At 36.4% G+C, this 25,494-nt stretch overlaps 1 non-coding gene across 1 annotated transcript; it reads left to right on the top strand.

Moving 5' to 3' along the window:
* The first annotated feature begins 729 nt into the window (after positions 1-729).
* Positions 730-853, top strand: LOC142441608 (small nucleolar RNA SNORA54). The gene has a single exon (XR_012782974.1). It is a non-coding gene; the product is annotated as a small nucleolar RNA SNORA54 (small nucleolar RNA).
* The last annotated feature ends 24,641 nt before the right edge of the window (positions 854-25,494 follow it).

Genomic DNA, 25,494 nt, shown 5'->3' on the forward strand with positions numbered 1-25,494 from the left:
TTTGGCTAAGAAAGCAACATTAAATAATTGACTTCCCCTACATAAGTCCTCCTCCCACTCCTCACACAGACAATGTTTCCCCATCCTACAGGTGTAAGTAGCAAACAACTTCTTAAAGGCTTGTGAACATCTGTCATATATTCAAATATTGATGTCACCCCTTCCAGAGCACAGAAGAGTGAAGAAAATCAAAGAATTTGCAATAATTAGTTCAAAGATTGATGGATCCCTTGACTCTGAGGCTATAATACATTGAGACACCAAAGGATAGAGCTATGTTCAGGGTAAACCATTAATGATTTTAATTGTTCTTCAAAACAGTGCTGTATCAAACCCCTTCCTAAGCCCATGTTTGTTCACCAGTTCTCCTTCCTGCTCTTTCAGTGGCACTATTAAAAAAATGCATTTTGAATAAACATCAATTCCCTTTGTTATGGAACAACAGTATCAGGTTCTATTATAGATCAATGAAGTTTATTCAGGAATAATACACCTCACAAACTTGGCAAAAACTATTCAATATTTGGTAAAAAATATTTGGCATTCCTGATTGGTGTGTGAATCCAAATATTAATCATATTAACTGTCCATCTTTATAGGCACATAGATATAATTCTATCATACACAGACATAACTATGCTTGAATTTTCATGATATGGGCCAATACATTCTACTTTCTCATCAATGTTGTTTAATTTGCATTTCAAACACTTATAAGAAAAAACTCTGATGTGCTGTTCGTAACCTGTTATCAGATTTACTGCTGATGGGTTCCATTCCAGTGCTACAGAAATTCCCAGACTAATATAAGACTGACAACATGTCTGTCTGATTTTAAATTTGGGAGACTAGGGGGACAAAAGAGAAAAAAGAAAAAAATCTGATCATACCAAACTTTATGACTAAATCCAAATTTAAAAGAGATAGGCCATATGGAGATTGGACATAAAATAAATTACACATTGTTGCCAAAATTTACACCTGAGGCTTTTGAAAACTCTGGCACTAAATTATAGAAAACATGTACAGGCTAATTTTCAGGAAGGCTAATAATTTCAAACCTTGAAGTTGGCATGCATTTTGAGTTTTTCTTCCTTTAATTAGTACTATTTTTTGTTCTTCTTCATGCTTGAAATCTCCTCTTCCTAAATGGAATACATTTGTGTGAGGGTGACTAAAACAGCACAAGGAAATCAAGTGATAGCACAGTGTCCTATTTTGAGGAACGTATTAAAAAATGGACAGGAGGTAGAGGTGGGAGAAGGTTAAAGGAAAAAAGGTGAATGCAAATGAAAAGCAAATTTTAAACTCTACCCCCAAGAAACTCCAAACTAAAGATCATACAAAGTGGCACTTGACTAAATTATTACAACATAATATAGCAGTCATATTAAAGTTAAGCACACTGAACTACAGGAGCAAAGTACTAAGACATATATAAATAGAAAGTGTTACAGAGGGGAAATAGTTAAGATAAGAATTAAAAGAAGACTGGTGATGGTGTGCTTCTCCTCTGTGTACTTAGCTGGCATCTTGCTGAGATGGTTGCTTGTTTAGAGACACACTTTAAGACGCCGGATGCTGTTTTCTTCAGCACATTTCTCCGTGGCACCTGTTTCTTCTGAGTTCCCTTCCTGTACAATTCTCCTTGATATGGTTGAACTGTGGAATGACATGATATTTGTATGAACTCCCACTTAAAACTAGATTTTAAAAAAGAATTAAAGGGAGAGAAGCCTTCCAATATAGTAAAATAAACAAAATTCCTGACCAAGAATAGAGTATTTTCAAAAATATTTAGAATGAGAATACAAAATATTTTTGAAAAAATATTAAATTTATTAATATAACTGCATTAGCTTTTGAATCCTCTTTGAACTGAACAAATCAGTCTTCTGGGTCAGTGTTTGATTATTTTTTTAAACAACTTTTGGAGTTAGTCTACTGCACTTAGTAAAACAAACATGGCTTGAACATTTATTAAAGTCCAGAATCTATACTAGGAAGTGAATAAATGTGTACATGTGCATGCACATATGAGTGTGTATGTGTGCATGTACATTTATGTGTGTTTGTATGTGTCAGTAATCATGTGTCAATATTGGACATAAAGCATGCACTTTTGACCATCATGCACATAAAGCCGGTTATTTAATAGGAGATATATACAAACATAAAACCTAAAAAAAATGGCACAGATACACATCTTTTTCTAGAAGAGCACAAAGGAAGAACAGTTGGTGAGATGATGGCCCAAAGAACGTCACCGGCATATTGATACCTGACTCTTGGAGGGTTAGAATGACACCAGTCTTTTGAAGAAAGATGAGATGCATTCTGAGCAGAGGATTCATTTGAGCAAACATAGAGAAGTGAAACTACAACACAGAGAATGGAAAAAGAGCCAAATAACACGGTACTATTTCAGTAAGAATACACAAGGCAAAAAGGAGCAAGAGCTAACGCTTAATTCCGAATTGTTCAGTAGGAACGCGACAATGCCCTAATGGTTAACCTACAACGTGGAGAATGTTCCTAAGCGGGGAAGAATTTAAGGTCAGATGGATCAGAAAGCTTGTGGAAATGTTTAAATAATCCTATTTTGCATTTTTATTCATATGCTCACAGCGATGCAGGAGTTGATCTAGAGGTGGTGGTGTAGGCGCTGTCCAGTGGGTTCCAACGCCTAACACCCCTGAGGACCACACAGCCCAACACTGCCTGCGCCTGAGCAGGCCTCTCAATCGTTCCTCCGATGAGGCCCGTTATCGCACTGTCTCAACCCATCCTCTTTTTTGACTCCCCTTACTTTATGAAGCATGGTGGTCCTTTTCAAAGGACTAGTCCCTCCTGACAAATAATCTGAACAGGTATAGGAGACGAAGTTTCACCATCCTTGTCTCTAAGGAGCAGTCTGGCTTCGTAAAAAAGGGTCTGTTTTTGTCTTGGTAGTCCATGGTATTTTCAGTTTCTTCACAGGCACCATAATTGAAGGGATCAGTGTTTCTTTGAAGATCCTTATCTACTGTAGTCTAGCATTCACATGAATATGAGGCAATTTAAATACCATCGTTTGGGTCCAGCTGACCATAGTCCTCGAAGTAGAATCCTTAGACTTCAATGTTTTAAAGGGGTCTGTGGGGCAGATCTATCCACTGGAATATGCCTTTAGATCACTTGGCTGTTGCTTTCATAAGCATTAATCGTGGATCCAAACAAGACAACTCCCTTGACAAGATTTTCTCCACTTTTGTATTTTTTTTCCTTTTCATTAATTGGGATTTAATATATATAATATTATTACATAGGTCAGTCATATCAAGTAGAATTGTATAATTATTACCACCATCAGTTTCCAGACATTCTTCTTCTACATGGACTCTTTGACGCCATCTCCTTTTTGCTAGCCTCCCTACTCCCCACCGTTTCCTTTTATCTTGATGTTGCCCAGTGGCCCAGTTGTGAGCATATTGGTCTTCTTTACATTGACTTGTAAGCCATATTGAAGGCTACAATCCTTGCTCTTCTTCAAGTGTTTCAATCCTTCTCGCTTTCAACAAGCAAGATTGTGTCATTTGCATATCACAGATTGGTAATAAATCTTACTCTAATCCTGATGCTGCATTATTCTTTATAAAATCCAGGTTATAGATTTGGCTGTTTATTAGATTGAGTAAGTGCGGTACGAGAATGCAACCCTAACATACATCATTTCTATTGTTCAATAAGGAAATATTCCCCTTCTTTATTAAAACTACTGCCCCTTGATCTTTGTACAGGTTCATATGAGCACTGTGAAGTGTTCTGGAAATTGCATTTATCTCAAGGCTTTTCATAATTATGATCATCACAGTCAAATTCCTTTGCATTGTCAATTAAACATGAGTAAACATCTCTCTCTTATTGCTTACTTTGAGGCAAGATCTATCTGACATCAGGATTGACATTCCTTCTTCCACGTCCTCTTCTGAATTCAACCTTAACCTCTGGGATCTCCCCTCAATGTATAACAGCAACCATTGTTGGGTAAACTTCAGCAAAATTTCCCTTGCACATGTTATCAATGATATTAGTCTATAATTTCAGGATTCTGCTGGGTAACCAACCTTATTTGGAGTGGGCACAATTTGTTTCTCTACAAGTCAGTTGGTCAAATAATTGTTTTTCAAATTTACTGTCATATGAGATATACCCCCCAAACAGAATTATTTTTTCAAAACTATATATATATATATATATATATATTACAAAACAACCTTATTCCCTTCAAAGTATTCTTCATTACACTTAATACATTTGTCAACCTGTGATTCTATTCTTGGAAACATTTTTCAAATGTATTTATTTGGATGGCTGGCATTTGGATGGCTGGCAGCACCTCCCTCATTGTTTTTTTTTCACATCTACTTCATCAAACTGCTGTCCTTTCATGTCCCTCTTCACTCCCGGAAACAAAAAATATCACACAGAGGGAGGTCAGGTGAGTCCGATATGTAGGGCTAGGGAGGCATGCTGGGCTTTGTTTTCTTCTTTTTTTTTTTTTTCTTTGCCAAAAACTGGCTCATTGAGATGGCTGCATGAGCAGGTGCACTGTCATGGTGACAAAACCAGTTCCCCTTGCACACATCTTTTCAGAACCTCTAAAAAGAAAGCTGATTTAGAGTCTGCTTTGGTGGAATGAACTTCAAATGCACTATGAGTTTTGTCCATTCATAGTGACAGATGTTGACAGAGAAGTTGACAGATGTCCAGACTGAGGTTTGTCATCAATTGAGATTTCACTTAAAAAAAAATCATTTTATTGGCGGCTCATACAACTCTTATCACAATCCATACATACAGCAATTGTGTCAAGCACATTCGTACATTTATTTCCACCATCAATCTCAAAAAATTTGCTCTCCACTTAAGCCCTTGGTATCAGCTCCTCATTTTACCCTCCATCCCCGCTCCCCACTCCCTCATGAACCCTCAATAATTTATAAATTATTATTTTGTCATTTCTTACATTGTCCGATATCTCCCTTCACCCTCATTTCTGTTGTCCATTCCCCAGGGAAGATGTAGATCCTTGTAATTGGATTCCCCTTTCCACACCACCCTCCCTCCACCCCCTGGTATCACCACTGGCACCCCTGGTCCTGAAGGGATCATGTGTCCTGGACTCCCTGTGTTTCCAGTTCCTGTCTGTACCAGTGTACATCCTCTGGTCTAGCCAGATTTGTAAGGTAGAATTGGATCATGATAGTGGGGGAAGGAAGCATTTAGGAACTAGAGGAAAGTTGTATGTTTCCTTGTTGCTAACACTGCATGCTGACTGGCTGGTCTCCTCCCCATGACCCTTCTGTAAGGGGGTGTCCCCTTTTTTGAAATGAAAAAAAAAACACTCATACACTTGAGTTTTTCCCATAGTCTGTGCTTGTAAGCTGTGTTCAACATTACAAAAGTATCATAGGCGTTTTCTCAGAGCCGGTAACAAAATTTTACAGCTGCACACTGTTCTCTTAAATCAGCCTCACAAAAAAATGAGGTTCAAGTGGAACTTCTTTTACCGCCCCCTCCAAAAAAAAAAAATCATGTGACCAGAGAGAACCTTCCAAGGAGATGCAACTGGCTACACTGAGTGAACTGCTGAGTGCTCGCCTAGTGGGAAAAACGTGTACTACAAAAGCTCTGCTCTACCCAGTGCAATTCCATTTTGGTGGTGGTGGGGGGGGGGGGGGGCGGGCGGGTGAGGCTGGAGTGCCCCGCGGCGGGTGGGGGCTGTAGACAAGTAAGTGCTTCTAATGCTTAATCAGCTTGTTGAAACATTTCAGTTGATATTCCATCAATTTCTAGAGCCTTGGTTTTGGCTCATAATTTCAGTTCAACTTGAACTTCTTCCTTCATTACCTTTGCATTTTGCTTATATATTACTTCCTAAAATCTTGGAATGTCTACTAGTTATTTTGGGTACAATGCTAATGTTTATTCATTCCATCTTCCTTTGGTGCTTGCTTGAACATTCATTATTTGGCCTAAAGAATCTTTATATATTGCAAACTAGGCTTGCCTTTCCTTGAGTTCTTTCCATTTAATATATGCTCAGGTGCTCTTCCTTTTCGGTTCTCTAAATCTAGATCTTTGCACATTTCATTGTAATATTTTGCTTTGTCTTCTCAGCTGACCTTCCAAATTTCCTATTCAGCTCTTTAATTTCATCATTTATTCTATTTGCCGTAGCTAATCTATGATTAAGAGGAAGTTTCAGAGTCTCTTCTGACATCCACTTTGCCCTTTTCTTTCTTTCCTGTCTTTTTAATGTCATCTTGTTTTCCTAATGAATAATGTTTTTCAGGTTCTTCCACAATTCATTCAGTTTTCTGTCACTAGTGTTTAATGCATCAAATCTGTTCTTGAATGTTCTCAAAATCCAGGTGGGTAGATTAAAGGTCATATTTTGACACGCATAGACTTGTTTTAATTTTCTTCAGCTGCATCTTGAACTGACATACAAGCAAGTGGTGGTCTATTCCACAGTCAGCCTTTCACCTGATTTTAATTTCTGATATTGTCTTTGTCCATCATCTGTTTCCACAGATGTAGTCTGTTTGATTTCTGCCTATTCCATCTGGAGAATCCATGTGTACAGTCACTGTCTGTGTTATTTGGAAAAGGTATTTGCTCGGAGCAATCCTTGGTTTGCAAAGGTGCGATATGACCGCTAGCTTCATTTCTATCACCAAGTTCATCTTTCCAACTACTGGAGCATCCCCTTTATGTCCAACTTTTCTATTCCGATTGACAATGCATCTTGATTGCATGTTTGATCAATTTCTGAATGAGGACTTTGCTGGAATTCTTCAATTTCTGTATCGCTATCTTTAGTCATCTGTGCCTACATTTGAATAATAATTGAGTTAATTATATTTTCTTGAATGTGAATAGATATAACTATCACAGACAGCATTGTCCTTGACATTGACATAGATCTTGAAGTATTTTTTTTATGATGAATGCAACACAAGTACTCTGAATTCTGTCGTTCCTAGCATAGTAAACTCTTTGATTTTCTGCTTTAAAATGACCAATACCAGTCCATTTCAGCTCACTAACATCTGGGATATCAATCTTTTTGCATCCCATTTCATTTTTGATGACTTCTAACTTTCTTAGATTCATGACTCATACACTCCAAGGTCTGATTTTTAGATTTTCGTAGCTGTTTCTTCTCACCTCGAGTTGTACCCCTCAGTCCATGAATGTCCCACAAGCTTCACTCCCACTGGTTTTCCTCCACAAGCTGCTTGCATTCAAGACGTATGGACAACTCAGCGTTGAGAAGGCAGCCCTTCCATAGTAATGCCTTAAGTACCTTCTGATCTCAGGAACTCATCCGCTGGCACTCCCTTTGACAATTTTAGATGCTGTGCATTAAGTTTTCCATGGCTAGTACCTCTGAAATGGACAGCTATTTCTCCTTTGTAGCCTGCTCTTAGCCTGGATGTTCTGTTGAACGCTGTTCACTTTGAATGACCCTGCTGACATTTGAAATACAAGTGACATGGTTTCCTGCATTACAGCAACATATAAGCTACCACAGTACAACAAGCTGACATACATGTGGCGAATCCAGTTTGGTAGCAACTCTCACCCAAAGTACAAGGATTCCATTTCCTATTAGCAAGACATTTCTGTAAAACCACCAAAATCCTTTTAGCTCAATGAATTATAAAAGAAGAGTACTTGTAAACATTGATTTCAGAGGTTATAGATGAAAACTCTAAATCTTAGTAAAATTCACTCAGTCTTAAAAATTTTTCTTTTGCTAGAAAAGGGTTTTACTTGGAAAGCCTAAGTAAACAAAATACTGTTGGCAAAGAAACAAAAAATACAATTCATTTTTCAAATGAATGCAATAAAATCAACTTGTATGTATGGCCTTTTGCTTGAATATCGTAGTTAAATTCTCATTACACCAACTCAGAAGTAAATTACAGATCTTTGCAGAATTAGGTTACAATATATCTGGAAGGTATGCTAATTCTGTTTTTTATATACATTCTTTTTTAGAGATGTGAAACTTGAATTTAAAATCCATCATGTGCACTACAGTGAATATAAAAACAATACCTAAGAATAATATTATTCACAGTTATAAAGTGTAAATTGAAATGTTCCAGAATTAGCATGAACTGAGAAAGGAATGAGGAGGACATTTCTTTTAGAAGTATTTGAAATCATGAGTAATTCCACAAGAAGCCCAAATTAAAGACTATTCTTAAAATAATCTCTGCTCCTGTGGTCAGCATTCTCTCAATTTTTATATTATATAGATCTTAGAAAATAGTAAGTTATATTGATAATTATTATAATGATTACCATATTTAATACATTCTAATTTGGGAAACCCAAACTGTTATTTCAGTTTACATAATTATCATTGACAGGGATTGATAATAAATTCAGTCTGCTCAAGCCAAAATAAAAAACTGTTAGAAAAATAGAACTACCAAAAATGTAGAGATAATACTGATGATGATAAATAACTTGTAGGTCAGATATATAGATAGATTTCACTGTCCCTCATTTGTTCAACTACCTCTATAAACAGAACAACCATAACATGGCAAACTTGCATAAACAAACTCCTTTCTGTCTCTCTTCTTCACTTATCTCGCACCTAAAATAATCAGCATATTTTACTCTTTGGACACGATTTGTTCATGAGCTGAATAATGGCACATGTCATTGCAAAAGATCAAAACTCATATTTTCTGGAACTATTAAGAAAATTGATTCTATATGTCAAGATAGGCTACCTTATTCCATCATTGACAAGGGTACTCTATTTACTGTAGTCACCAGAGAATTTTCATCTGACAGAGGGTTCTATTTAAGATTATATAACCAAAGGAGAGAATATTTTCAGTCACCCATTTTACTTTACTTATAAATTAACTGACGAGAGTAAATTACATGTATATTCCTGAGTTCAAATTAACAAAACAGTTAAATGTTACCAAACAGTTATGAATAGTTCAAATGATTCCCCATTGTTCTTATAGTAATTAATATTCTGCTCACCTTCTTTTTATTAAAAAATGCTTTCACATGCTCCCTTTAGCTCAAATAACCCCATAGTCGCATTTCCACCATATAATAAATTTTAAATCCAAGATGCTTTAATAGACTGCATCTAGTCAATCAAACTAGGTAATCTGCCTCCTGCATACCTAATACGAAATAGGGCAAAGACATTGCATTTCTTTAAAAAAATGCCTTTTCAGACAAGTGAGTCACGAATATGTATTGAATTATTGACCTCAAACATTTCTGAAACCACATACACTACAAGATACATCTACCTTGGGGTTTAGAATATTGTACAGTGAAGTTTCTAATCTACTCACTGGGAATAACTTCATTTCATTATCTTCCGTGACATCAACTTTCTTCCTTTTTCTTTTCTTTGTTTATATCTAAGGAAGGCAATTTTCTTCTTGTACCCACTACTTCCAGTTGCAGCCTGACTTACAGCCGCGCAATAGGGTAAAGAAGAACCGCGCTCTCTCAGGTTCCAGAGACTTAAATCATTACAGGAGCAGGAAGCCTCATTTTTGCTTGGTGGAGTGGCTGGTGGTTTGACATACCGATGCTGTGGTGAGCAGAACAGAGCTTAACACACGAAGCAACCAAGCCCCTTTCTCCTTACAATGTGGTTGTTGGGTGCCATAGAATCAACTCAAACCAGGCAACCCACACGGAAGCATATATCACTATGCACGAGCCCATTGTTGCAGCCGCGACCTTCAATTCATGTTCTTAGGGAATTTCTCTCTATTTTACCAACGTTGATGTTTTTCTTTAGAGACTTGTCTCTCCTGACAACATGTCCAAAGTATGTAAGACAGCGTCTCATCGTCCTCGCCTCTAAGGACTATTCTGGTAATGCTTCTTCCAAGAAAGAGCTGTTGGTCTTTTTAGCAGTCCATGGCACCTTCAATATTCTTCTCCACAATTGAAACACATAGATTCTTCTTCAGTCTTCCTTATTCGATGTCTAACTCACATGACTCACTCACTCACTCACTCATTCACTCACTCACTCACTCACTCACTCACTCATTAACTCACTCATTCCCTCAGTCACTGCCATTGAGTCAATGTCGACTCATACCCATCCCCTGTGGCTTTATGAGGATGTACTTGTAGGCAGGAGAAGAAAGCCCAATTTTCCTCCTATGGAGCCGCTGGTGGTTTCGACTGCTGTCAGTGCAGACTGCAGCTCAATGCATAACCACTCTACCACCAAAGCTCCACATGCATTTAAAATACCATGCTATCGGCCAACTCACTTTAGTCTTCACAATAACCTCTTCACTTTTCAACACTTTAAAGAAGTCTTATGTAACAGATTTAAATAATGCAACCCGTCGTTTGGTCTCTTGACTGCTGCTCTCATGTGCATTGATTGTGGATCCAAGGAAAATAAAAGCCTTCACAATTTCAACCTCTTCTCTGTTTATCAACTTACATATTTGCCCAGTTGTGAGGACTTTGACCTTCTTGACATTGAGTTGCCATCCATCCTGAAGGCCGTAATCCTTGATCTTCATCAGCAAGTGCTTTCAAGGTCTCCTCACTCAAGGCTGTGCTGTCCATTACAGGTTTTTAATAAACCATCCACCAATCCCAATGCCAATTTTTTTCTTTATATAAGCCAGCTTTTCTGATTATTTTCTCAGCACATATATTGAAGAAGAGTAATGATTGGATACAACCCTGACACATACTTTCCCTGATTTCGAACCATGCACTTTTTCCATCGCACAATTGCCTATCTGTGTACAAATTCTGCATGAACACAGGGAAGTGTTCTGGCATTCCTGTTCTCAAGGCTACCCATAATTTATTATGGCCTACGCAGGCAAACGCCTTGGTATAGTCAATAAAACACAAGCAAGTATTTTTTTATTTAGTTCTCTGCATTCAGCCAAGATACATCTGACATCAACACTCCTCTGCTGAATCTAGTCTGAATGGGTACGAATATGAATCTCTTCCAGTCAGTTGGCCAGACAGTAGCTATCTTCCAAATTTCCTGGTATAGATGAGTTAATGCTTTGTTAACTTGCTGAAACATTTCAATCTATATTTCATGAATATCAGGATCCTTGTTTCTTGCTCATGCTTCGAGTGCAGTTTGAACTTCTTCCTTAAGCAGGATTGGCTCTTGCTCATATGCTCCCTTCTGAAATGGTGGAATGGCAATTCGTTCTTTTTGGTGCAATGACTCTGTGTATTCTTTCCATCTACTTTCGATGTTTCCTGCATCATTATTTTGCCCATAATAATTTTCAATAGTGCAATTCAAGGCTTAATTTTTTGCTTTCATTCTTTCAGTTTAAGATTTGAAAATGTGTTTTTCTTTTTGGTTTTCTAACTCTGGGTCTTTGCACATATCATTATAATATTTTACTTTGTCGTCTCAAGAGTGTCTTTAAATATTCTAGTCAGATCTTTGAGTTCATCATTTCTTTACAAAATTTTTAAAAATTTGCATGACAAAATTTACCTTTAAAAGCAAGCTTTAGAGTCTATTCTGACATCCTCTTTGATTTTTCCTTTCTTTCCTGTCCTTGTAATGACCTTTTGCTTTCTTGCTGAATGATGTTCTTGATGTCCTTGCTCAGCTCAGCAGGCCTTCTGTCATTGGTGTTCAGTGTACCCAGTCTGTTCTTTTTTCTTTTTTTTTCCAGTTTGTTCTTGAGATGATCTTGAAATTCATGTGGGATAGACCTAAAGTTGTGTTTTGGCTCTTGTTTGCTTGTTTTAATTATTTTTAGCTTTCACCTGCATTTACACATGAGTAATTGATGGTCTGCTCCACGGTCAGCCCTGGGGCTAGTTTTTTTTTATTTTTATGTTCAGCTTCTCTATCATCTCTTCCCACAGATGTAATCACTTTGACTTCTGAGTATTCCATCTGGAGACACCATGTGTATAGCTGCCTTCTGTGTGATTTTAAAAAGGTATTTGCTATTAACAAGTACTTGGTGTTGCAAAATGCTATCCTGAAATCTCCATCTTCTTTCTATCACCAAGACCATTTTTTCTAACCACTGGTACTTCCTCTTTAATTTCAACTTTTGCATTCCTATCACCAATAAATATCAATTCATCTTGAGTGCATGTTTGATCCATGTAAGGTTGAAATCATTGGTGGACTTTGTAAATTTCTTCCTCACTGGCTTTGTTGTTGATGCATAATTGAAATGATAGCTGTATTGATTGGATTTCCTTGAAGGTAAACAGATATAATCTTATCATAGGTGACATTGTACTTTATGATTGATTTCAAAATATCCTTTTGACAATGAGTGGAAACTCCTGCTTCTTGGCTGTGTCATTCCAGTATACTAAATCATTTCATTTTCTGATTCAAACTGGCCAATACCAGTGCATTTCAGCTCATTAATGCCTATAGTGTCAATCTTTATACATTCCATTTCACTTTAAAGATGTCCAATATTCTTAGGTCTGCACTTCAAACATTCCATGTTCGGATCATTAACAGGTTTTTGCAGCTGTTTCTTCTTACTACACGTAAGAAACATCAGCATCAGAAAAGGAAGATCCCCAAAACTCTGCTCCCTCAGGCTACAGCCCCTCATATTGCCATTTCAACTCCATGCTGAAGAAGCAGGGCCTCTTCAGTGACATTTCTAGTGCCCTCCTACCCCACGGCCCATCCTTGGATACTGTCTCTGACAATGTTCTGCTTCCATCCACTAGGCCTTCATATCTGGCCATATTTCACAGCTATGCATAAGGTTTTTACAGTTACTTAATTCAAGATAATTCCTTCTTACAGTCTGAAAGCTCTGCTAAAATGTGTTCATTTGGGTGGCTCCTTTGGCATTTGAAATACCAATGACATAGCTTTCAGTAACACAGCAACATACAAGCCATCAGAGCATGACAGACTGACAAGCACATGGTGATGTCTCCATAGAGAATCATAGGAAACCAAGTAACAATCTGATATATTCTTCATTCAATGCCCAACTTTCATACTCACATGAGGCAACTAGAAAACCAGGTCCTGGGTCTGTACACCTCAAAGTCATATCCGTGGCTTTTCGATCCTCGGAATATGTATTGTGCCACCACGAAATGATGCAACGCAGCTTCTACTCTTTCACCTGCTGTTTCTGCAACGCAGCTTCTACTCTTTCACCTGCTGTTTCTGTAAGCATCGACTGCTGACCCCAGGATAGCTGAAGAAGGAAGGCCAAAGAATTGATTCATTTGAATTATGGTGCTGGCACAGAATACTGAAAGTGCCATGGACTGTTAGAGAGGACAAACCGATCTGTTTAGGAGACAGTATGGTCAGTGCGTTTCTCAGAGGCAAGGATGGCAAGACTCTATCTTACCTACTTTGGTCATGTTGTCAGGAGAGACCAGGCCCTACATAACCCATTACTACATGAGTTTAAAATATAAACCTGATCTCTCAGTATTATTTAAAAATAAAAACATAACTTATTAATATGCTGTTTTAATTAGCAGAGGCACCTAGAGATTTTATTACTTATAAAATAAGAATTGAGTCTATGCACTAAGTTCTTTTATTGAAATTTGGTAAATGTATTATACTAGGGTATTCTACTTAGTAAATGTATGGGAATTTATTACTTCCCATATAATAGATTTCATAATTTCAGGGACTACTTGTACTAATTTATAATTCCTGTATTTATTTCTGCTGTACATGTACATGTATATATATATTGTACAACACATAAATTATATAATGAATAATATCTTTGAACAAAATAAAATTTAAAATACATAGTCTATCCATATTGTACATATATTTGTATACACATTGTGTGAAGGGGTTTCAAATATTTCATGAAAAAATTTGAATTCAAAGCATGTGATTTTCAAAACTTTTTGAAGCTCTTGCATTTATAAGCATACATGCATACTATCTATATCTAGCTGTGTACCCACACTTAAGAAAATATCATTTCAGATTCCCTTCACCTGGAAATGTTCTAGCCCCAAGACATGGAGTCAGATATAAATAGCTCTGATGAGTGGAAAGGAGCTTTGAAATATGTCTAATATTAAATATATATACACGAATCTCATAAATCCATTACAAATACAGGCTTGCTAAATAATAACCTATACTCCATACTGCATTTTATTTTCAAGTTTAAATATTATTTTAAATATAGTCTATGATAAGTGATGTAGTATGCAGCTTGCCCTTAGCAAATTATAAACTGGCTCATTTCTCCCAGTGTGGCCCCATGTATTTCTTAAAGTATCTCAATTTTGACACAAAAATATCATATCATTTTGTGCTCACCTCCCTGATATAACCGCTGAAGACAAACGGGTGGATAAGCAAATGTGGCAAAGAAAACTGATGGTGCCCGGCTACCAAAAGATATAGCGTCTGGGGTCTTAAAGGCTTGAAGGCAAATAAGCGGCCATCTAGCTCAGAAGCAACAAAGCCCACATGGAAGAAACACACCAGCCCGTGCAATCACAAGGTGTCAAGGCATCAGGTATCATCAGAACAAAAATCTTACCATAGTGAATGAGTGGGGGAGTGAGGAGTGTAGACCCAAAGCCCATTTGTAGGCCACTGGAGATCCTTTTACAGAAGGGTCTTGGGGAGGAGATGAGCCAGTCAGGGTGTTATGTAGCAATGATGAAAAATATTATTCCTTTTTTAGAGAATATTTTTGACATTAAAATAAGTGGGTGCATCAAGTTGCATGTCATTATCACTGGGACTGCTTCACTAGTGAAAACACTGTTAAAAATGGATTCTGAGATCACTGGCTATCCAAATGTGGTACTGAAGTACTTTATCCCACTCTTACAGTGGAATAAAATGTATATTTTTAAGCCTTTTAATGCTCAGGAATCTTACAATCACAACTACCCTTCAAGCCCCATTCCATTTATTGGGAGAATGTTTTCTATCTCTTAGGACTTACCTTCCTAATTCTTCAATAGCTATGCATGTTTTTAAACCTGTAATGAGATTGACTATAAACTTATGTTTAGTTTTCATTTTAGTTAGCTGATTGGGAGAAATACCAAAATATGCTGAATATGCATCTACATTGATAGATAAGTCATGTCATTTATTAACAATGGAATTATGAAAATGCTTGCTTAGTGGAAATAATCTTTTCCCTTTTCTTTTTAAAATGAGCCATATAATGAAAATCAGGTGAATAATTTTCAGGTGCTTAAATGCATAATGAATGATATGATTTGGGCTTAATATACATAATCCTACTTTAAAATGAATAGATTTAACCTTCAATTTCCTAAGTTTTAAAATGCACACTAAAATTATATATTATTATTGTATTATGGCCTCTTATTAAGATAAATTCACCTTGAAACTACATTCTCAAAAGTGGTTAGGTCTTCTAGAGAATCTACTAGATTGATTATTAAAAGTGACTGACATTCTAATTCTTTTATATTTAGTAGAACTTAATATCTCCACTCTAGCCTTGGAAACTTCAAGTAATTTACCATCTCACTCATTCACCCTAGATGTATCCATTTCTTATTATTGTAATAATGATCATTTATTGGTCTGTTTTAAAACAAAGATGTAAATAAATGCTTGGTTTCTTAGAGTCTGTTCCTTCTCTCAATGCATAATTCTCATGCCTTGATTCTAGGCATATTTCATTAACTTTATCAACTCTGCTTGCATATTATGTCCTCTTGAAAATCCTTCTTTATCCCTTAACACTGAGAAATGTCTTTCTCATATGCTTCTCTAATACCCTCTAATTAGTTATTTCGTAACATATTCATCCTGGATAGAGATTGGGTCTTTTCTGATCTGGATTCTCCTTGCCCTCCAAGGTCATACAAGCTAGAACACCGTTTCTTTATTGCCTAAAATATTCCTAAACAATTAGATCTGCATACATTTGTATCCACAAATTGGATATATACCAGGTAATACCAAACACTCTTCAGAGTGAGTTGCGTAAACAAAAATACAGTAGGATTACAAATGCACCATCACAGGAGGCCCAGAGGATAATGAATGAGCTCTTGGGATTCAGTGGGCTAGGCTCTGGACTACTGAGAAAAAGGTTGGCAGTTCCAACTTACCAAAGACTTTCACTCCCCGGAGAAAGATAAGGTACTGTGCTTCCACAAAGATTCATAGCATCAGAAACCTATGGGGACAATTCTATTATGTCCTTAGGGTCACAAATAGAACTCCACAGGAGATCAGAATGGTAGGGTGTAATGGGATGCAAAACAGAGACAATTGACCAGGACTTCTTGAACCATAGATGCTGCCAAGAAAACTCAAATCTACAGCAGTCTAGAGCTAAAGGGACATGAAAGGGCTCTCACGACCAGTGTTTGCAGAGTCCTAGATTTCATTAGCATCGTATGGAAATTATAAATAACTCTTTCTGCTTATATAAAAAATTAATATATCCGAACATGGACAATATTATACTAAGTGAAATTAGTCCTTCACAAAAGTCAAATATTGTATAAAAACACTGACTGCGCCAATGGGCTCTGGTGTAGGAGAAACTGTGAGGATGGCACAGGAGAGTTCCGGGTTTTGTTCTGTTGTGCACAGGGTCGCTGTGGTCCCAACTAATTCCATGGCTCCTAACAACAGCAGCAGTTATAAAGGAAAAATAAAGAAAAAATAAAGACAAATGTTTTCATACCAAGAGTAACAAACTTTGATGGTTACTGGCAGGGGATACGGACCACTGTCGGGAGAGTGGGTGAAGCAATCTGTTAAAGGGTAGGCTGGTGCTAACTTGGGTGTAGGGGAAGATAGAATTCTAAGAGAGAGAGAAGAGAAATTGAAGTGGGTGACCGATCAAGATACTGGGAGTGTTCACAAATAGTTCTAGTTATTGAATACAAAACTGATTATCTGAAATATAAACTCTACCATAATTCACAATAAAAATTCTAAAAGAAAGAAAATATAGAATGCTTAAATCTGAAAGCCCGTGAGAGCAAGTTAATCAGTGTTCTACTGTGAATTGAATGAATAAGTAGATAAACATCCCACACTGGGGACTAAGTGATTGAAGCGAGAAGCTTATCAACTGTCACTTCTATCAAACGGCCCCAATTATATACTCTTGTGTTCTTTTTATTGTGGATGGAAAAAGATACCAACCTGGAACAAGAATCAAGAGAATTATAGAATAAAATGGAAATGATTTTCATAACTTGCCTCCAAAACAGCTAAGCTAAAGGTTGAAAATTTAAATAGAGAGAGAATGACATCTACTGGTTGAGAGAATTTGGCCTCGTGGACAATTGATTTCTTTTTTCTCTCTATGAAGGTTAAATGTTTCCCTTTCTTCTTACACATAAAACTCCAATTAATGATAATGGGAATTATCTAAACATAATGGTGAGGAATTCATGCATTAGCTATGCACTTCTAATAATAATGGAAAGAAGTTAATACTTAATGAACTAGTTGCAGTTGGAAGCATTATCTAAATGCCTCTAAATAGGCTTGACTTTATTTCTATAGTCTCATGAAGTGGTATTTTTATACTGTCAGGAAGCACTGCCTGTCTCTCATACAAAACTAAACCGCACTAAAAGTCATTGGTTATCTTATAAACAAAAGATGATGTGAATTGAAAAATAGGTTCACTTGTTTTATAATCTTAGGTGTATACTAAACATATTTATCTTTAAAATAATCATGATGAAGACATTCAATTGACCATGAGTTTGTAATGAGTTTTATAGTAAACTAAAAACGCAAAGAAAAAATAAAGATAATAATAATTTGGACATTATTAAAACTAAAATTTCTGCTCTGTGAAAGACACTACTAAGAGAATATAGAGCAAGTCACAGATTAGGATAAAATATTTGATCTTCACATAAGTTATAAAGGATTTGTATTTAGAGCATGCAAAATATTAAGGTTCAACAATAAGAAATTAAAAATTCAAGTTTTAAAAAAGTGGCCAATAGATATGAACAGACACTTCACAAAATATATACAAATGTCAAAGAAACATGTGAAAAAAGTCAGTATTGTTTAGTATTATGGAAATGCAAAGTAAAAAAATGTTGAAACACTACTGGAAAGGTATTAAAAAGTCAGTTGCCATCTAGTTAATTAAAACTCATGGCAACTAAAGCTCAAAATGTTATGATAGAAATTTTGGTGAGAATGATGAGTAACAGGAACATTTCTTTCTTGCTGATGGGATATAAAATGATTCAACAACATTGACAGATATTTTGGTAAAATTTTTTGTTTCTCGTTCTTTATAGCTAAGTATAATCTTACAAGCATAACATGTTTCCTGTTGTTACAAAGCATTGAAACAATGCTGACTCATGGCAACTCTAAATACAACAAAACTAAATAGTACCTTAACATACAACCCAGCAATTGTGTTTCTAGATATTATTCAAATGATTTAAAACTTACCTTCCCACATAAAACTTCATACAGAAGTTAGTGTTTGTAACATTTTACTTAGTATCTCCCCAAAAAAGAAGCAAGTAAGATGTATTTAAAAGAGTGAAAAATATCAAAAGCAAACAGATATATTAAATCAAAAATAAAATAAAATAAATCTCTGATACATTCATAAATGAAATTGTATTCAGAAATAAAAATAAAAAAGAGCATTCAAGCCATGTACATCAAAGGACAAATCTTAAGTACATATTGCTAAAGAAAGAAGCTAGCCCATAAAAATATAAAAGGTATATAATAGACAATTGTTTTTATAAAATATGATGTTATGGAAAAGGCAAAATTATAGAGATGGTAAACAGACCAGTAGTTGGTATATATTTGGGTATGTGAGTATTTTATTAAGATAGCTAACATATACTCTACAATAGTTAAGTGGTAGATAAATGCACTCTGCATTTGTTAAAATCAGTCCAATCTTAGAACCCGAAGAATAAACCTTATTACAATCTAACTTAATAATCAAAATTAATAAACCTTGATATATTCAAATTATAAAAGCCATTAAGGACTGAGAAACTCAAGATGGAAAGTGGACACTAATAAACTAATCTGCCGGTAACTATATGAAAAAGTTATGAGATTACATCATTGAAAGAAGTGACGGGGGGGGGATGTGGTTCTACATAACTTTGGAAATAAATAGATACTATAAGACTAAATACACAAGGAAATCCACATAATCACATTTCCATAGTTTGTAAACTTCTTTCCCACAGGTGCATGGCTTAATAATTGTTAAGCCATTATATAAGCATACTTGGCAGTCAGGCAGTATTTGATCAAATTACTACCTCTTGCACCATGTACAGGTAATGTATGAGCACAATGGATTGTCTAGAGTCCCTATTTTTCTTAATGTTACCAATAATATGCTAGGACTGACACAGTTGAGTGTCTTTGCATAGTCAATAAAACACAAGTAAACACTTTGTAGCAGTATATTGACAGGGAGCAAATTCAGACGAGGACATGAAATGGAATAGCATGGCTCATGACATGTGGATCTTGGCTGAAAGCAGAGACTACAAGAAAATTGTTTTCTTGTGTTTTATTGACTGTGTGCATCCTAACAAACTATGGGTAACCTTGAGAAAAATGGAACAACATCATTCTTCATTGTGCACGTGTGAAACCTGTCCGTGCATGAAGAGACATCTGTGCAAACGGAACAAAGGAACAGTGTAGGATTTAAAATCAGGAAATGTACACATTAGAGTCATGTCCACTCATCACATACATATAGTATGTATGCTGAGCAAATCATCAGAGAAGCTGCATTATATGCATAAAAATGCAGCATCAGGAGGAAAGCTTATTAAGAATGTGAGCTATGCAGTAACACAATCATGCTTGCTGAAAGTGAGGAGGACTTGAAGCCCTTCCTGAGGAAGATCAAGGAATGCAGCCTTAACTATGGATTACTACTCAATATAAGGAAAACTAAAATCCTCATACCTGGCCCAACAGATAATATTATGATACATGGAGAAAAGATGCCATCTTGCTTAGAACCACAGTTAATGTCCATGGACATATCAGTCAGCAGCTCAAACGGTGTGTTGCACTGAGTGAATCTGCTGCATAGGACCTCTTTAAAGCATTGAAAAGCCAGGGGACTACTTTGAGGACTAAGGCACACCTTACCCAAGTCATATCTTTTTAATAGCAAAATGCAAGAAACCAGAAAGCACCAAATGCTGGTGAGGGAAGAGACCGACTAAGAGCCCCACATACACTACTGGTGTGGAACTGAAGCTTTGTAACAACTGTGGGAAACAATGTAATCCTTTCTTAAAAATATGGAAATAGATATATCATAAGACCCAGGAACCCTTCTTCTTGGTATAAAGTCTAGAGAATAAGAACTACAGTTGTGTTTGTATATATGTACACATGTATCCCTCATTTGTCTGTCAGTTTGTCATACTGCCATGGCTATGATGCTGGAATCAGAGAAAAGATTGCAATTGATAAGGTTCTCTCCTTGTTTTAATTCACAATGTTCGTGGAAGCCCTCATAGTCTAGTGGTAATACCTTGAGCTGCTAACCATAAGGCCAGCAGTTAGAAACCACCACTAAACATCGATGGATAAATAAAATGTTCTCTTCTCCTGTAAAGAGCTGTAGTCTCAGAAACTCAGAGGTAGTTCCACCCTGTCCTATAGGATCTACTGGCCAGAATTGACTCAATGGCAATGAATTTGCTTTGAACTTGAGTTCTAGGAATTAGCAGTCAAGAAATAAAATGATTACTTGAATTGGATAAATCTGCAGCACAAGACCTCTTAAAAAGCATTGAAAAGCAAGAAGTTTACTTTGAGGACTATGCTATATCATTTAAGCTATGATATTTTCAATCCCCTCATATGCATATTAAAGTTGTAAACTGAATAAGGAAGATCCACAAATAATTTATGCATTCACATTGTGATGCTGGTGAAGTACCATTCAATGCCAAAAGAGCAAAAAACCACATCTTCAAAGAAGTACAGCAGAATGTTCTTTAGAAGCAAGGATGATGAGACATGATCTCCTGTACTTTGGACGTGTTATAAAAAGAGACCAATCCCTGGGTAAGGGCATCATGCTTTGTAAAGAGGAGGGCACTTTCCCTGTCTGGAGGTCAGATATATCCATGCTATATACTGGGTTGGTTTTTGGAAAAGACAGGGATGTGAAGGTTTTGAATCCCAGAAATTGCCTTTGGTTATTCCTAACTGAAATGACAGTAATGAATGTAAATCACCCCTTGAACTTCTCTTCAGTCATTCTGTTGAGTCAAAATGACTGACAGAATTTCCAGTCCTGAATGATGCAGCCAGAGGCTAAGGCAATATTGAATATAAATGGCATAGTTGATAAGAAATGATTACATTGGAATGTTTTAAGAATGCGTGTAGGATCTGGCTGTACTAGGATTATATTTATTTCTTCTATCCATCGTTATTTATATAATGTGTGATATAAATGATTATTAGGAGTTTGTACGCCCACTGCCTTCAGATATTAAATTGGTTCTGTTAAATGAGTTAGTAGGAAATACCTGCAAAGAAGGCTCAAAAAAGGTAAACTCTACTAGTGCTTGAGTGCTTAGGTTATTGGTGCATTTTGCTGCTAATTTTTTTTGGTATAGAGAAGTGGTTTTTTTTTCTCATGTAAAAATTTTTCATTTTACTTTAAAAAAAATATTTTTTCTTTGATATGAGTTTGCTTATTGATGAAGACTCACAAGAATCTGAAATGAAGATTCTTCACATAAAAGAACATGCTTGTCTCCTCAGAGCACTGGATTGATGTGAAGGAGCAGTACAGAGATTGTACACCCAAAATGGAAGAAGGGTGGCAGATAAAAACATGAAATAGCTGGCTTACAACCTTTCATATCTGGAGAAATATGTTAATAGGTTTATGGTGTAGGTGTTCATATAACTGCAATTGTTAGGCATAGAATATTTTTGTTTTGTTCAATTGTAGAATACTATGTTTAAATGAGGCTAGAACATTTTGAGCTGTATGCATTTTAGTTTTCTCCTGTTAGGCACAAATATGATTTTACTATTGTCTTTTCTTTTAAAATTATATATGCCTAAAGAGCTGTCAAGTTGACAATTGGTGGTTTGTGTTGGTTACATAATTTCATGTCAACTTGAGGATATATAAAATTGTAGGGGTGGTATTCAACCTGTCAATCAGGTCATAATCTAATGATACCTCCTTATAGTCCTGGCCTTCTTATATGGAGGGTCCTGGGCCTTTCTTCCTCTCTCCCTTCAACTTCCTGCTGCCAGACCTGATTGCTGTGAGCGCCCTGTGATGATATTACCACCACCCACCATTGGGTCCACACGACTTTGAGCCCACAAGCATATGATAATCCTGCAGTCTACAACAGTGCTTGTGACTGCGTGAGATAGTTAGGGTGTGTGTGTGTGTGTGTGTGTGTGTGTGTGTGTGTGTGTGCCTACATGGGACCTATAAGAAGATATGGATGGAGGTTAGCCTATCAATTAGGTCACAGCTCAGAGACCTCCTTTGGAGATAAATGGCTCTCTGGAGGACAGCCCCCTTTCTTTTTCTCTGCCTTCACCTTCCTGCTGGTGAGGCACTCTGGTACCTGCAAGGGCCCTGTGATGCTTTCACCACCTTTGGATCTACACTCTGCTCCTACCAGCCTATGACCTTTATGTACCCTGCATCATTGCATGTGGCTGTGTGAGTCTGAAGAGAGACTTGCGGTCTAGTACCAGAATTATGGACTTATTCTGCACTGGTCTGGGATGTTTGCTTGATACATAATTACTTTGAGATATAAAGTTCTTTCTTACACATATGAAGCTTACTGGATTTGTTGCTCTGGTCAACCTTACCTAACAAAATTGCAATCAAAGAAAGGAAGCAAAGTATGTATTAACTGCTGATTGAGAAACTGATCTTCTCTGTAAACCCATATTTAATTCACAGTAAAAAATTTTCAAAAAGAAAAAAAAATGTGCTGTTAAACTTGTGTGCTGGTGGGTGAAGGTAGTGAAGAACACTATTTCCCAAATAAGTTAATGAAGAATGGAATAATTAAAGCTAAAAGAAAGTAAGAAAAGCCTCATAGATACCAGTTTAATTAAGTAATAATATTTGGCATCATTAGTAGTGTGGTCGATCAAAATTGTATGACATTTAAGAGGATACTGGGAGAAAAATACAATATCATTTTTGAATACCTTCTAAAAATACATACTTTAATATAATCATGAGTAATCAAATACACAAACAAATTGAAGAACATTAAAAAAAACCTAGTGCATAGATTTTTAAACTCCTGTGTTATAAAAGTCTGAAAGGCTTGTGGAACTATTCTAGAGTAGAAGTAAGTGAAGGATCATGGCAATGGCTTAAGGGTAAGATTTTGAAATGGATACATTTCCTACAAAGGATAGTGTTAAGACAACTGTGATCACACAATTTAATGAAAAGAATACAGCATGGTGTAAAATCAGAAAAGATGTGCAACTGGGTTGTATCCTCTCATCATACTTATTCAGTCTGTATGCAGAGCAAATAATCAGAGAAGCTGGATTATAGGAAGAAGGACGTATCTTCAAGGAAAACCAGTTAATACTATTTTCATTCAAATTTACGTAATAACTACTAATGTCAAAAATGAAGACATTAAAATTTTACCAACAACATCTGTAGTCTAAAATGTTTAAAATATTTTGGTAGTTATATAATCTGTTGTCAATTTGAGATTTAAGAGTGAAGGGGTGGAGTTTAGCCTGTGAATCAGGTGGCAGCTTGATGACTTCATTTGGAGGTGCTAAAGAGATAAATAGTTCACTGGAGGCGGGTCACAGACACACTTCTGGCAAGACAATCCTGTTGAAAAAACATATGGAGCTACGCTAGACCCCAGGAGGTAAAGGAGTCATGTGGAGATCCTTGCCAGCTCTAAAATGCTTCCACTGCCACTAGATTCACAAGACTTTCTACCCACTGGCCTGTGATCTTCCTGCATTCAGCATGGTTGCCTGTGTTGCACAAGTCTGAAGAGGAATTTATAGATTGGTGTTGGACACATGGGTTCATATCAGATTTATGGACTTGATCTGAACTTGGATGGGATGTTTTCTCAATATTCAAATGTTTTTGTACATGAAGCTCTTTTGATTACGCATGAGTCTCCCTGTTTTTGTTTCTCTAGTCTACCCAGACTAACACAACATATGATCGAAATACAGTAATCATCCCTGGTGGCTAGACTGCAAAAAAAAAAAAATGGAAATGAGAAAGGTTTTCCAAGACCAACTCATTGAAAATAACTTTTCCAACATTGGCTCTACATAGATATTTGGTCAGATGTAGTGCATATTAAAAAATTTGGCTATATCTGTGTAAAGAACAGATGTAGTCCCAACAAGGCAGGGGCCAACTGTGGAAAAAAACTTGTTCGTATTCAAGTCCCAGTTAAAGATGAAGAAAATTAAAACAAATTCACAAGACAAAGTACACATTGAGGATATATACTGCTTGAATTCAGAGACCATCCAAAAATAAATCCAGAAGAGCAGATAAGTTGTGGTATCACATCAAGTATATAATATATTTAAAAATAACTCAATAAGAAGTCACTTAAGGAACAAAATTATTAAAATGCATATCAGAGAGTCCTTTCAATTTATTCTCGAATATAAAAATTCCAAACATTGCCACTGAGCTGTTTCCAACTCACCATGATGCTCTCGGGTGGAACTGCTCCTTTGAGTTTCTGAGACTTTAAATCATTGCAGGAGTGGAGAGTCAGTTTACTGCTGGAGTGGCTTTTAATTCCCACTGTTGACCTTGTGGTTGCAGTTCAGGGCACAGACCACTACTCCACCATGGCGCCTGATCTTGAGTATATAACAGAGAAGCAAATGGAAGAAACAATGAAGTACACGAGGTGAATCCAAGGTTGTAGAGTGTGACCAAGAAGATGAAGTAATGAAATGAAGCGTATGAAGAGCCACAGTTACAAGACTAATAAGAAATATCATTCTAGATGTTAGGAAGTCAGGACTTAAGAAAAAAACAACAAAAAACCTTGAGATGAAATATTGAGGGCACTACAGGCAAAATATAGAGTGACATAGGAAGCATTTTTAAAAAGAAAACAGTCCATGTGCCAAAAATAGTTGGACAATATTCAACCATTTCAATAGGAAGTATGTGATAAAATTTAAAAATTGTGTTGATGTTAGACTGGGTTCTCTAGAGAAACAAAACCAGTGAGACACATATATGTATATGAAAAAAGAATGTTTTACCAAAAGTGGCACATACAGGTGTGTACAACTCAGTTAATACAACTCGGTCCAAGTCCATGGAGCGGCTGTTAAGCTGGAGGTTTTTAAGGATGCTGTAGCTGCTAAGCCAAGAGAGAGGTAAAATACAATCAGGAGCAGCGGCCACA

The sequence above is a fragment of the Tenrec ecaudatus genome, chromosome 2 (genome assembly GCF_050624435.1).
Source record: "Tenrec ecaudatus isolate mTenEca1 chromosome 2, mTenEca1.hap1, whole genome shotgun sequence".
NCBI lineage: Eukaryota > Metazoa > Chordata > Mammalia > Afrosoricida > Tenrecidae > Tenrec > Tenrec ecaudatus.